This window comes from Silene latifolia, chromosome 4 (assembly GCF_048544455.1).
Source record: "Silene latifolia isolate original U9 population chromosome 4, ASM4854445v1, whole genome shotgun sequence".
Lineage (NCBI taxonomy): Eukaryota > Viridiplantae > Streptophyta > Magnoliopsida > Caryophyllales > Caryophyllaceae > Silene > Silene latifolia.
Window position 1 is genome coordinate 97,769,331 of NC_133529.1, and position 11,818 is coordinate 97,781,148.

General features: G+C 40.8%; 1 pseudogene; it reads right to left on the bottom strand.

Moving 5' to 3' along the window:
• LOC141651812 (uncharacterized) overlaps positions 1-8,954 on the bottom strand; it is a 174,416-nt pseudogene extending 165,462 nt beyond the window's left edge.
• Between the last annotated feature and the right edge of the window lie 2,864 nt (positions 8,955-11,818).

Sequence of the window (11,818 nt, forward strand, 5' to 3'; positions counted from 1 at the left end):
TCTCACAAATAAATTGTTCACTTTTAAGGAATTGATTACCTTGTATCATCATACAATTAACCAATTTATCCATTAAGGGAATTGTCCTTTAGGTGTGACCTTAAGGGATCAACTGACCACCACCGTCACACGACAGTAATGTCAAACTCTAGTCAGCCAATCATTACCGATTAATGATGGTCAGTCGACTGTATGAAGAATCATCCCTCACGTATTCTTAGTATGAGATTTAATTATGATATTTAAATCATGTGATTGCACTATTGTTGAGGACACATTTCCCAACAATCTCCCACTTGTCCTCGACAAGTGTGCGTCACCAATTCTCTTGTCCTATTACAATCTCCCACTCAATGCAAGGTGTCTTGCAGGTCGTACTTACATTTGATCATATCTTGAGTGGTTTTCTCGATCTGGAGATTAACTGTCTGACCGGAATTATCCATCATAGATACCTTCCGAGCATGGCCACGCATTTCCAGTTAACTACTCCTCGAGTGGCCTTGAGATTTCAAACAACCCTGACAAGGGGTGGACAATTTCTATCGCCCTATTCCCTTCGTTCAGCCACAGTCCATCATAACCCAAAATATACCCAGTTTGATCTCATTTACGAAATCGTAGAGTATAAATCAAAGCTAATCAGAAGTTGTGCCAACTTGGGCGAATAGTCTCTAGTCAAAAGAATTGACTCATAAGAATACTATAGTAGCTCTTGCCATGACCAGGCTTTATGAATTACCATAACTCTATAAGCGGTCATCGATCGATGATTGTCCCATACTGATCCGCCTATGTGATCGACTAGTCATCCCATATGACTCTATGGCACTTGAACTTGCCATCAATCGCATCACACTCTAGTCACTTCGAGACGTCACCTCATATAAGTAACTAGGGGCGAATACCATGTCAATCCAGTTCACTTTAATGGGGTTCAATTTGTCTCTACAACCCATTCGGATACGACAAGGTAGCAGGTGAGTTCAATAAAACTCAAACGATAAATGTGATTATCACATATGAATAGTCAATATACTATTACTACTTCATATTCTATAATCTTTAGTGTATTATAACACTAATTAGAATGCAATACAAGCTTGGCAAGTGGATATACCCGATATCCATATATTCCAACTTTATAAATTGTTATTTCCTTACATTCAATGTCATCTCTAATGACATGAATTTTATCCAAGTGTATGTCTAGACATCTAACTAGACTTGGGCTCTTTAACTTGAAAGATGCTCCCACTGTTATCTCATAACTTGTGATAAAGTCATTTGTAGAGGGATTCACCCTTAATCCGTACGTTGACCATTTAATCACTACTTACTTAGAATCCTTTTGTAGAATTTGCAATGCGTGAAAATAAAACACTTTTCTTAGTTTCTTACTGATACAGTCGTTTTGTATCAAAATTAAATTTATAATTCCAAACTAAAACTATAGCTAGTTAAAGTAAGGGTCGAACCACAGAGAGACAAGATCAATTCTATTTGCTTATTTCAGTCTACAAAAGTAACAATTAATGGGGGTTTGAATTTGGTTGATTCTAATGACTAAATGCTTAAATAAGAATTTCAAGATAAAAGGAAGATCGGGAAATTCAGTTCACCATGGCAATGATCAGGGCAATAAGGTAGCAGAAATCCTATAATACGGTCTCAGGGGTACAAGCAAGCCTTTCGATCTATGCTCAAATTAACCTTACGGTCTTCTAATTCCCCGAAATTTCTCAAAGCTTTCGCTCAAAGGAAATTCCAATCTAATGATAATTCTAATTACTAATCTTTCAATCTAGTAAAAAGGCTTATCAAAAGACAACAAGATCGATACGGAAGAATTCATGCTAACAAACAATCCTAATTTATGCCATGGCTCACCTCATTCCCAATCAAAGAAATTAGCTACGCATGACTAAAACTAAAACAATTGCAAAATTGATAACAAAGAACAAGGTTGACATGATTGAATTTGAATAAAAGATAAAAGACAAGAACTTAATTGCAGAAATTAAATTAGTAAAAACAAGAATCGAAATAACAAGAGATTAAGGAAGAAAGGAATTGCATAAAAACTTACTAATTAAAACGATGAACAAAGTAATCGAATTCGAGGTTTTCCGTCCTCAAAGCTAGATCTAAAAACTGAGTTCTTGAGTTATGAAAAACATAACCTAATTATTGTTGCGTTCTACTGATTAAAAGATGCCAAAAGTTAATTACAAGTTGGGCTTTTAAAAGTCTTAAACGAAAAATCAATATCAGCTCGCAGACTGGTCGATCGACTGGTCAGCACGGTCGATCGACTGGTCACTTCAGAACAGTAGCGTCTGCTGTACTTCATTGGTCGATCGACTGTATAACGTAGTCGATCGACTGGCTGGGCTGTGTAGAAACACTTCTTTTCTTCAAAAACAGCTCCTCACTCCAATGCACGCATCCCAGGGTGAGTAAATCCGAACCCTCTTCTTCCAAACTTCCCTGAAGTTGCCTCCGGAGGACGATTTAGGCTTGAATTAGCTCACTTCCATTCATTCCTACAACAAATCATAGAAAATGCAAAGTAAACCATTTCGGGAGAAATAGTAGCCTTAAGCTAACAATTATGCATGGAAATACGCGCCAAAACTACAGATAAAGTGTATAGAATATGCACGTATCAAATCTCCCCAAACCAAACCTTGCTTGTCCCCAAGAAAGCACTATGACCCGTATAAAAACTAAATGGAAAGGAGTATATATCTCAGAGCTAACTACAAGTCAATGCCAAACCGTTTAATGCACACAGTCAACTACCGCAAAGCTCAAATCAAGTGAACAAATTTATGCATATCATGGAATTAAATCGGGCGTTCGACCTTGCAAGACTCATACATTCGGACTCTCCCGGGTCACTCTTCCCTCAACAAAGCAAATGGTAAGAATATATGTAGAAGAGAGGGAAGAAAATTACAGACTCTCACCTAGACTGCGACCGACAAAACATGTATGCTTGACTAGCATGAATAATGATTCTAGCTACCGTACATACGCATAACCACCGTCAAAGACTATTACATGCCGAACTATTGCAAGATTTGGATATATGAGGCTAAGTGGGAAAGAAAGGGCAAAACAATTATGGAAAAAGTGAAGGTAAGAGCCAAGCTAGTACCTATCAAACCATCAGAAACCATATCCCGTTCCTCCAACTCAAAATATAAACCATGCCTTTAATGACTAGGCAACACAAAATCCCAAAAACAAATACCTCCAAATCATGAAATAAGCACATGAGGCGTGTTCTCAATTCAACCAAATTATTATTTTTTTCAAATTTCTTATTACTCTCCTTTTATTTTCTTTTCTTTTTCACTCTTTTTTTTTCAACTTCTGAGCTGGTGGTCGATCGACCAGTGATGGCAAGCGATCGACCACCCTGTCACAACCAGAGCTCTCTGCCCAAGTAAACGTCCCTTTCTTTTTCATTTTTTTCTGAATTTTTCTTTCTTCCTTGAGGCTGAACATTAGCAACCCCTCAACTTCTCATAAGTACTTTCTCCATCATTACAAAAGCGAACCAAAACAGCTTATAATTCGACAAATTCCTCTACTACTTCCTAGCTTGGCACAATAGTAGGCTAAGTATGGGATGTAGTTGAGGGCAACTGGTAGTTATGGCTTATAGTGGAGTTAATGGGGTAAAATGAGAAAGGGGAAGATGCAATAGTTCTCAAAACATGTAATACCGACCACAAACCGATGCGTATAGGCAATAAGAAATCAAAACTCATACACATGCAAAACATGAAATGAAGGGAGTACTACACTCAATCCTAAATTAACCGGTCATGAATGTCACCAGTTATAGGCTCTATATCTCAGAAAGTATAAGTAGTTTGCCAAAAGTAATGAGTCAAGCCTAATTACCCGAAATGAATTCCATAACAAAATTTGAGAAATCACTTATAATTCATGCTAAACAGCTATGAAAAGGCAAGGAATGGCATATTTGACTAATAACACAAATTCATCATTAATAACTCCAATCCGACTCAACTATATGCAAAAGTAAACGTGATATTTTTTATTTTTATGAATTTTTTCAATTTTTTTCTTTGTTTTTTTTTGTTTTGTTTCTTTTTTTTTTTTAAGGAACTGAAAAACAAATGCAAACAGAAATGCACTAAACATGTGACTGAAATGCAATAAAAAACAAATGCAGATGCAAAACAAAAGGCATATGCAAATACCCTCCCCAAACCAAAACGCACAATGTCCTCATTGTGCTCAGCAGCAAATCACCAGCAGAAATAGGGAAGAATAAAAGCATAATAAAATAAAAACGAAACTAATAAAGAAGGTTCGGAACTCACAAAAAACGACCTCCCCAAACCAGCCAAAAACGGGGAGGTCACCGGCATCTAATCACCACCGTCGTACTCCTTACCACTAGACTCATCGGACCCTGAGTCGCTCTCCTCGTCTGCCTCAGCAGCAGCGGCAGTGGCTCTCCTGGAAATGGAGGCACCAGCAGTAGTAGTAGGAGGGGGTCTCCTGGCAGGCTGAGGGTAACCGCCCACAGGGGGAACAAAGTAGGAAGGGTGAGTCCAAGCACCCTGTGGGAGCATCCCCGTCCGGGCTAACTCCTCGTAGACTGGGTACAGGGCTAGAGCCGTGTCTAGCCTGTGCTGGTCAAAGCTCCTGCACAAATCACCCAGTACACGTGACATTGCCCTTTGGTCCATGACCGGAGGGACGACCAAAGGTGTGGGTGGTCGAAAAGTGGTCGGGTAGCCAGTAGGAGCAGGAGTGGAGGAAGAGGGTGTCTGCGAAGAGGAGGCACGAGCTCTCCTCGAGGTGGTAGCAGTAGCAGTGGCCGCCACAATAGGGAGCCTGTAACTAGGCAAGGGCGGCCGAGCTGCCCCCTGAATAGTGGTGAGGGGCAGGACAGGAGGGTAGGCAAGGACAGGGATGGGGTCACAGATGAGAGAATCGATCTTCCACCATCTCTGTCTATCGACCCAATGGACGGCCCTCGCGTATGCAAGGTCCATGAAACGTAGGTCAGGGTCAATAGGGGCCTCCTCTCGAGGGAAAAGTAAAACAAGACGGTTTGCGATACGCGTCACCAATCCGCCACAAGCAATAGTGGTCAATGTGCCCTCACTAACAGTCTGAAAGTGAGCGGCAGTCAAAAAAGCGATGTTATAGATACAGGCTATCCGACTTTCAATGTTCAGATAGCCCGCTAAAATAGACAGTTCGATGTTATTCACATTGTTTGACTCTTTACGGCCGAAAATGGTATTACCCATTAGCCGTAGAAAATAACGAAGAGGGGGCAAGTGGACGGAAGTGCCCGTCCTTTTAGGCCCGTAAAAGTCACTAACGCAAGACCACATGACTCGGTGAACGTCAGAGGTATCCGAGGTTCTGCCCTCGAAATAAAGACCCAAAAATCCAGCAAAATCGGCTAATGTCAAGGAGTAATTGACATTGAATAGCCGAAAAGAGATGCAAGCACTAGTCTTATTTTCCGCAAAAGAAGCTGAGTTAAAAGCATAAGACGAAAAGAACTCGAGGGTCAAAATGTAATACGTGAACTCAGCCATGTCCACTAGACCCATCATACCTATCCCGTTTAGCAGGGACACAATCGACTCATAACAGCCTAATTTCTCCAAAGTAGGTTTATGAAGAAATCGGGTAGGTGTAACTTTCATTCTCGAAACAAAAAGAGAAAACTTAGCACGCTGAGTAGAATTAGCAAAGATAACCTACGGATAGTCAGGTAGACTATCCGTGGTAGCCTCAATCATGAGTGGCGGTCCTCGTGGCCGCTTGGCAGCTCCTTGACTCGACTGCCCTTCAAACATGTGTTCCTTGCCTTTTGACATTGTTGTTACCTGCAAACAACCTATTAGCAACAAGAATTCCCTAACAAATCAATTTAAAAAGACCCGAAACAAGATCAGAAATCGAAAATCAAATTAGGGTTTCGAACTTTTTTGGGGAAAACGGAATTAAACACCTCCTAGCTGCTAATTTGCTTCGAAAATCAAGGGGGAAAGGGTAGAATAAGCAATTAAAGTATAAAAATGACAAGAAATCAATCCTTAAAATCGATTTCCCCAAATCGATTTTTTCCGTCTCAACGGCCATATGCTCGAAAATTTCGCATGAAACCGCAGTAAAAATCGAAAATAGAGCATGGAAATAGGATTAGAGACATACCTTTTGATGAGAAATTGAAGAATTAAGCAAGAAAATTCAAGATGGAGAGGGGATTGCAGATGAAATCGCGGAAAAGGGGAAAAGGCTAGGGTTTGCTTTGGATTTTTGATGTTATGAATATGAAAGAATGAATGAGAAAAGAAAGAAAACTCCCTTATTAAAATGCAATCTGGACTCGCGCTGTGGTCGATCGACCACGACCCGTCGATCGACGATCTTCACTTGCAGCAGCTTCTGGACTTTTCTCATCAGTCGATCGACTATGTTGACCAGTCGATCGACTAAGCTCCATATACAGTAGCCTCTGACCTGTTCCTTTTCAGTCGATCGACTATATTGCCCAGTCGATCGACTGAAAACGCTGGGAGTTAAACCCAAAATCGTCAAAAATTCATTTCTGCTACTTCAATTTCCCGCTCTTCTTGCATGAAAATTCAGTAAACCACTTCACGCGCTTTGCATAAATTAAATTCCTGGAAAAATTCTCAAGGGCGCACATTTCTCAAACCAAGTAATGCTAATTAAAAGGAAATAAATAAATAAATAAAGCTCAAAATGCAAATTAAATGAAATAACAAAATAAACTTCCTAATTACAAAAAGTTACAACCCGGGTTGCCTCCCGGTTAGCGCTGGTTTAAGAGGTCCCGCACGACCTTTTTACCTCACTTTGCATCATCCGATAACGGGTCGAAGTACAATACCTCGACTTTCCCAACATATGCATCTGATCCGTGATAATGCTTCACATATTGGCCATTAACTTTGAATCTTTCTCCTGCAGAGGTCTCCAATTCAACTGATCCGAATTTTGTAACTGCTGTGACCGTATAGGGGCCGGTCCACCTGGATTTCAGCTTACCAGGAAATAAACGGATACGAGCGTTAAAAATAAGTAACTTATCGCCAATATGGAACTCGCGCTTGATGATTCTCTTATCGTGCCAGCACTTCGTTTTCTCCTTGTAGATCCTAGCATTGTCATAGGCCAGCAGCCTAAATTCCTCTAGCTCATTCAGCTGTGTCATGCGTTTCTCACGAGAGAGGTTAGGATCCAAATTCAAATCACATATAGCCCACCAAGACTTACGCTCTAACTCAACAGGCAAATGACATGTCTTACCATAAATCAATCGGTATGGTAACTTCCCGATTGGCGTCTTAAACGCAGTTCTATAAGCCCATAAGATATCATCTAACTTAAGACTCCAATCTTTCCGTGATTTAGAAACAAGTTTAGCTAAGACTTCTTTCAATTCTCTGTTAGAAACCTCAACCTGGCCACTAGTTTGGGGATGATACCCCAAACCTCTACGATGTTGGGCACCGAATTTAGTCAATAAAGCACTAAGTTGTTTCTCTTTAAAATGCATTCCCCCATCGCTAATGACAACCCGAGGGACACCAAAACGAGGGAAAATAATCTTTTTAAACAGTTTAATCACGGCTTTTACATCGCAATGGGGAGTAGCAATAGCTTCCACCCATTTGGATACATAATCTACAGCTACGAGGATATATTTATTACTTTGACTGCTCGGAAAAGGTCCTTGATAATCAATGCCCCAGACATCAAAAATCTCAACCTCAAGAATGCCTACCTGTGGCATCTCATGTCTCTTGGAAATATTCCCCGATCTTTGACAAGCATCTCACTCAGCAACAAAATTGCGACAATCTGCATGCAAAGTTGGCCAATAGAAACCAGATTGGAGTACCTTAGCTACAGTCCTGGACGAACCGTGATGACCACCATAAGCAGAAGAGTGGCAAGCCTCTAGGATATCCTTCACCTCCCATTGAGGTACGCATCTCCGGATGAGACCGTCCGCGCATTCCTTGAAAACATAAGGATCATCCCAAAAGTATTGTCTAGCATCATAAGCAAACCGCTTCTTCTGCTGCCATGAAAGCTCGGGTGGTATCTTACCTGTCACAGCAAAATTAGCAAAATCAGCAAACCACGGAGGTGGATAAGACCCTGAAGTAGTAATAACTAACAAACTCTCATCAGAAAAAGAATCATTAATAGGTAACGAATCCTCCCTTTCTGTCAGCTGCAGACGAGATAGGTGGTCAGCTACCACATTCTCTGCTCCTTTCTTATCTTTGATCTCCAAATCAAACTCCTGCAAAAGGAGTATCCACCTCAAAAGCCTCGGCTTCGCATCTTTCTTAACAAAGAGAGTCTTCAACGCTGCATGGTCAGTATAAACAATAACCTTAGAACCTAACAAATAAGATCGAAATTTGTCTAAGGCAAAAACTACAACTAGAAACTCTTTCTCAGTGGTGAAATAGTTGACTTGAGCCTCATCCAGAGTTCGGCTCGCATAGTATATGGCATTCAAATCTTTATTCTTTCGCTGTCCAAAAACTGCACCAATTGCATAATCGCTGGCATCACACATGATCTCAAATGGGAGATCCCAATCAAATTTGAATGATTGGTGCAGAAACTAGAGCCTCCTTCAACCTGTTATAAGCTAAAAGGCACTCATCAGTAAACTCAAAGACAGCATCCTTAAGGAGCAATTGTGTAAGTGGTTTAGCAATTTTTGAAAAGTCCTTAATGAAACGCCGATAGAAACCGGCGTGACCAAGGAAACTCCTCACTCCTTTAACATTCACGGGAGGGGGTAATTGCTCAATCACCTGCACCTTTGCCTTATCAACATGTATACCTTTATCAGAAATCACATGCCCTAACACAAATCCCACATTAACCATAAACTGACACTTTTCCCAGTTTAAAACAAGATTAACATCAATACAACGCTGCATGACTTTATCAAGGTTAGCTAAACAACGATCAAAGTCACTACCATAAACTGAGAAATCATCCATGAATACCTCCATGATGTTCTCTATATAATCAGAAAAAATCCCTATCATGCACCTCTGAAAGGTAGCAGGGGCGTTACACAATCCGAAAGGCATTCTACGATATGCAAAAACACCCTGTGGACAAGTAAAAGTGGTCTACTCTGATCATCTGGATGGATAGGGATCTGAAAGAACCCTGAATATCCGTCTAGAAAACAGAAAAATTTGTTAGAGGCCAGTCTTTCAGTCATTTGGTTAAGAAAAGGGAGGGGGAAATGGTCTTTCTTGGTGGCGGCATTTAACTGTCTATAATCAATGCACATCCGCCACCCTGTCACTACTCGAGTTGGTATTAATTCATTTTTCTCATTTTTAACCACGGTAGTCCCTCCTTTCTTCGGGACTACCTGAACTGGGCTAACCCACTTGGAGTTGCCAACTGTATAAATAATACCTGCATCGAGTAGTTTCATCACCTCGGCCCATAACGACTTCCTCGCATCTTCGGGTTCAACTTGCGTTGACCCATGCTCGTAAGGCTTGTGGCCGTCCTTGACTCTATCCTGTGCATACAAACATCGGGTGATGCCCTTAATGTCATCCAAAGAGTAACCCAAAGCCTTCCTGTTTTTCTTAAGCACACACATCAAAGGCATTTGGTCATCATTAAGCTTAGAGCTAACAATAGCCGGAGTCTTTGCTCCGTATCATCTAGAAAGACATACTTAAGATTAGGAGGAAGTGGCTTACGCTCTGGCACTTTTACCTCTACAAAGATAGACAGAATCGGCTTCAATGGTATAGCAAGTGTTTACCAAGTTCTCGTTGGCTAGGCTCAAGAGCATCTCATCTTCTTCCTCTGTGAGCCCATAGCTCTCCATTGAGGCTACCAAAGCATCGGCTCCTCAAAGCATTCTCCACTTGTAGTACTGCACACTCATCCGAATCGTTAGATCGGCTAAGGGATCCTTAGCTAAGGATTCCCTCCAATTGTAACTAACGACCACTGTCAACAATATCAATGGAATAACACGTATCATCGTCGCGATCGCCTTGTGAGCAAGATCGAACTCAATGGTGTCATCCCCTACCTCTAAGGTGATGGTTCAGCGTTTGACATCTATTATTACCCATTTGTATGTAAAAACGGTCTACCTAAAATAATAGGTATCCGACTGTCCTCTGCAATGTCCAAAACAACGAAATCGACAGGAATAAAAAAATTACCCACTCGAACGGGTACATCCTCTAGAACTCCTATAGGTCTCTGAGTCGATCTATTTGCCATTTGAACGGTAATATCAGTCACCTTAAGTCTACCAATATTTAACCTTTCGCAAACAAAATACGGCATGACACGACGACCTTTGGCCCCTAAGTCACAAAGGGCCTTTCCAATTTCGTGGTTACCTATAGTGCAAGGAATTGAAAAACTACCCGGGTCCTTTAATTTAGGTGGTACATTAATTTGCGAAAGAGCATTACATTCTTCCACAAAAGCAACATTACCATCATCATGAAAATTTTTCTTACGATTTAAAATATCTTTCATAAATTTAGCGTAAGAGGGTACCTGGGTAATTAAATCAGTGAAAGGAACCGTTACCTCGAGATTCTGGACTGATACGTGCCTAATGTATAGTCTTTTGGCCTATTTCAGCACGTATTTCTATGCATTTCTATACTGTTTTTATAGTATTTTGCCCCGAATTGGCTACTTTGGTGTATTTGGTCCTTTTTGTAGGAATGATCGCAGAAGTAGCGGAACCATACTCCTTTTCGTCCTTTTTGCATGCATTTAGAGGAGACGGGACTGTCCCAGAGTAAGATACTGCACTTGGAAGTGTCGTTGCACGCATTACGATGTACTTGGGTGAAGACGTGAGCTGAATTGAAGATACAAGTGCTCGATCGAGTTGTTTGCTGGTCGATCGAGTGGTTTCTAGGCCCTCTGAGGCTCGATCGAGCTACTCCTTACTCGATCGAGTAAGCCGCACATGACCAAGTCCTCGATCGAGTAACCTGCTGGTCGATCGAGGGACTTCTGCTGAGATGTTGGTCGATCGAGTGGTTTAATCCACTCGATCGAGAGGTTTTCACGGGCGTGGGCTTTTACGTAGTCCGTGGATGTTTTATTTCGGAAGTTTTTCAGTTTTACTTTCTATTTAAGCCTAAGTGAATTAGGTTAATGGACATCTTAGAATCTATTATTCACTTTTTACTCTTTAAGTTTCGACAGTAGAACTTTTCCTACGTTACTCTTGCTCCTTCAACTGTTACTTTTATTTTTGGGATTATTTCACTCGGATTCGGTTGTTCTTTACGCCGGAATCGCTTAGATTGTAATCTCCTCTCTTCCCTTAATAATAATTAACCTTCTTGTTGCTATTAATTCTTGTTTATGTTATCGTTCTTTCTTGCCCTAATTTCCGTTATTGAATTCTATTATTATTTCATTATGTCATCTGCTGGGAAATTGTTTGCTGTTAGTTTTATTAAGAATATGAGTAGCTAAATCCTTTCATGTTGGGATTAGGGGATCTGCGGTAGGAAAATGACGACGTAGCGAATGACCTGGACGAATTGATTAAGAGACTCTGTCACTATAGCAATTTAACTGTAATTCCCGACCTAGTTGAGTGCACGCTTCTATGTCACCCATTAAACTGGCTACAATTAATCCTGGATCGAAAGATTGGACTAAATAGGCCTGCTATAAACAGTAGACTACCCTAATGAGGACGAAAGTTAAGTTAGTGGTATTTTAG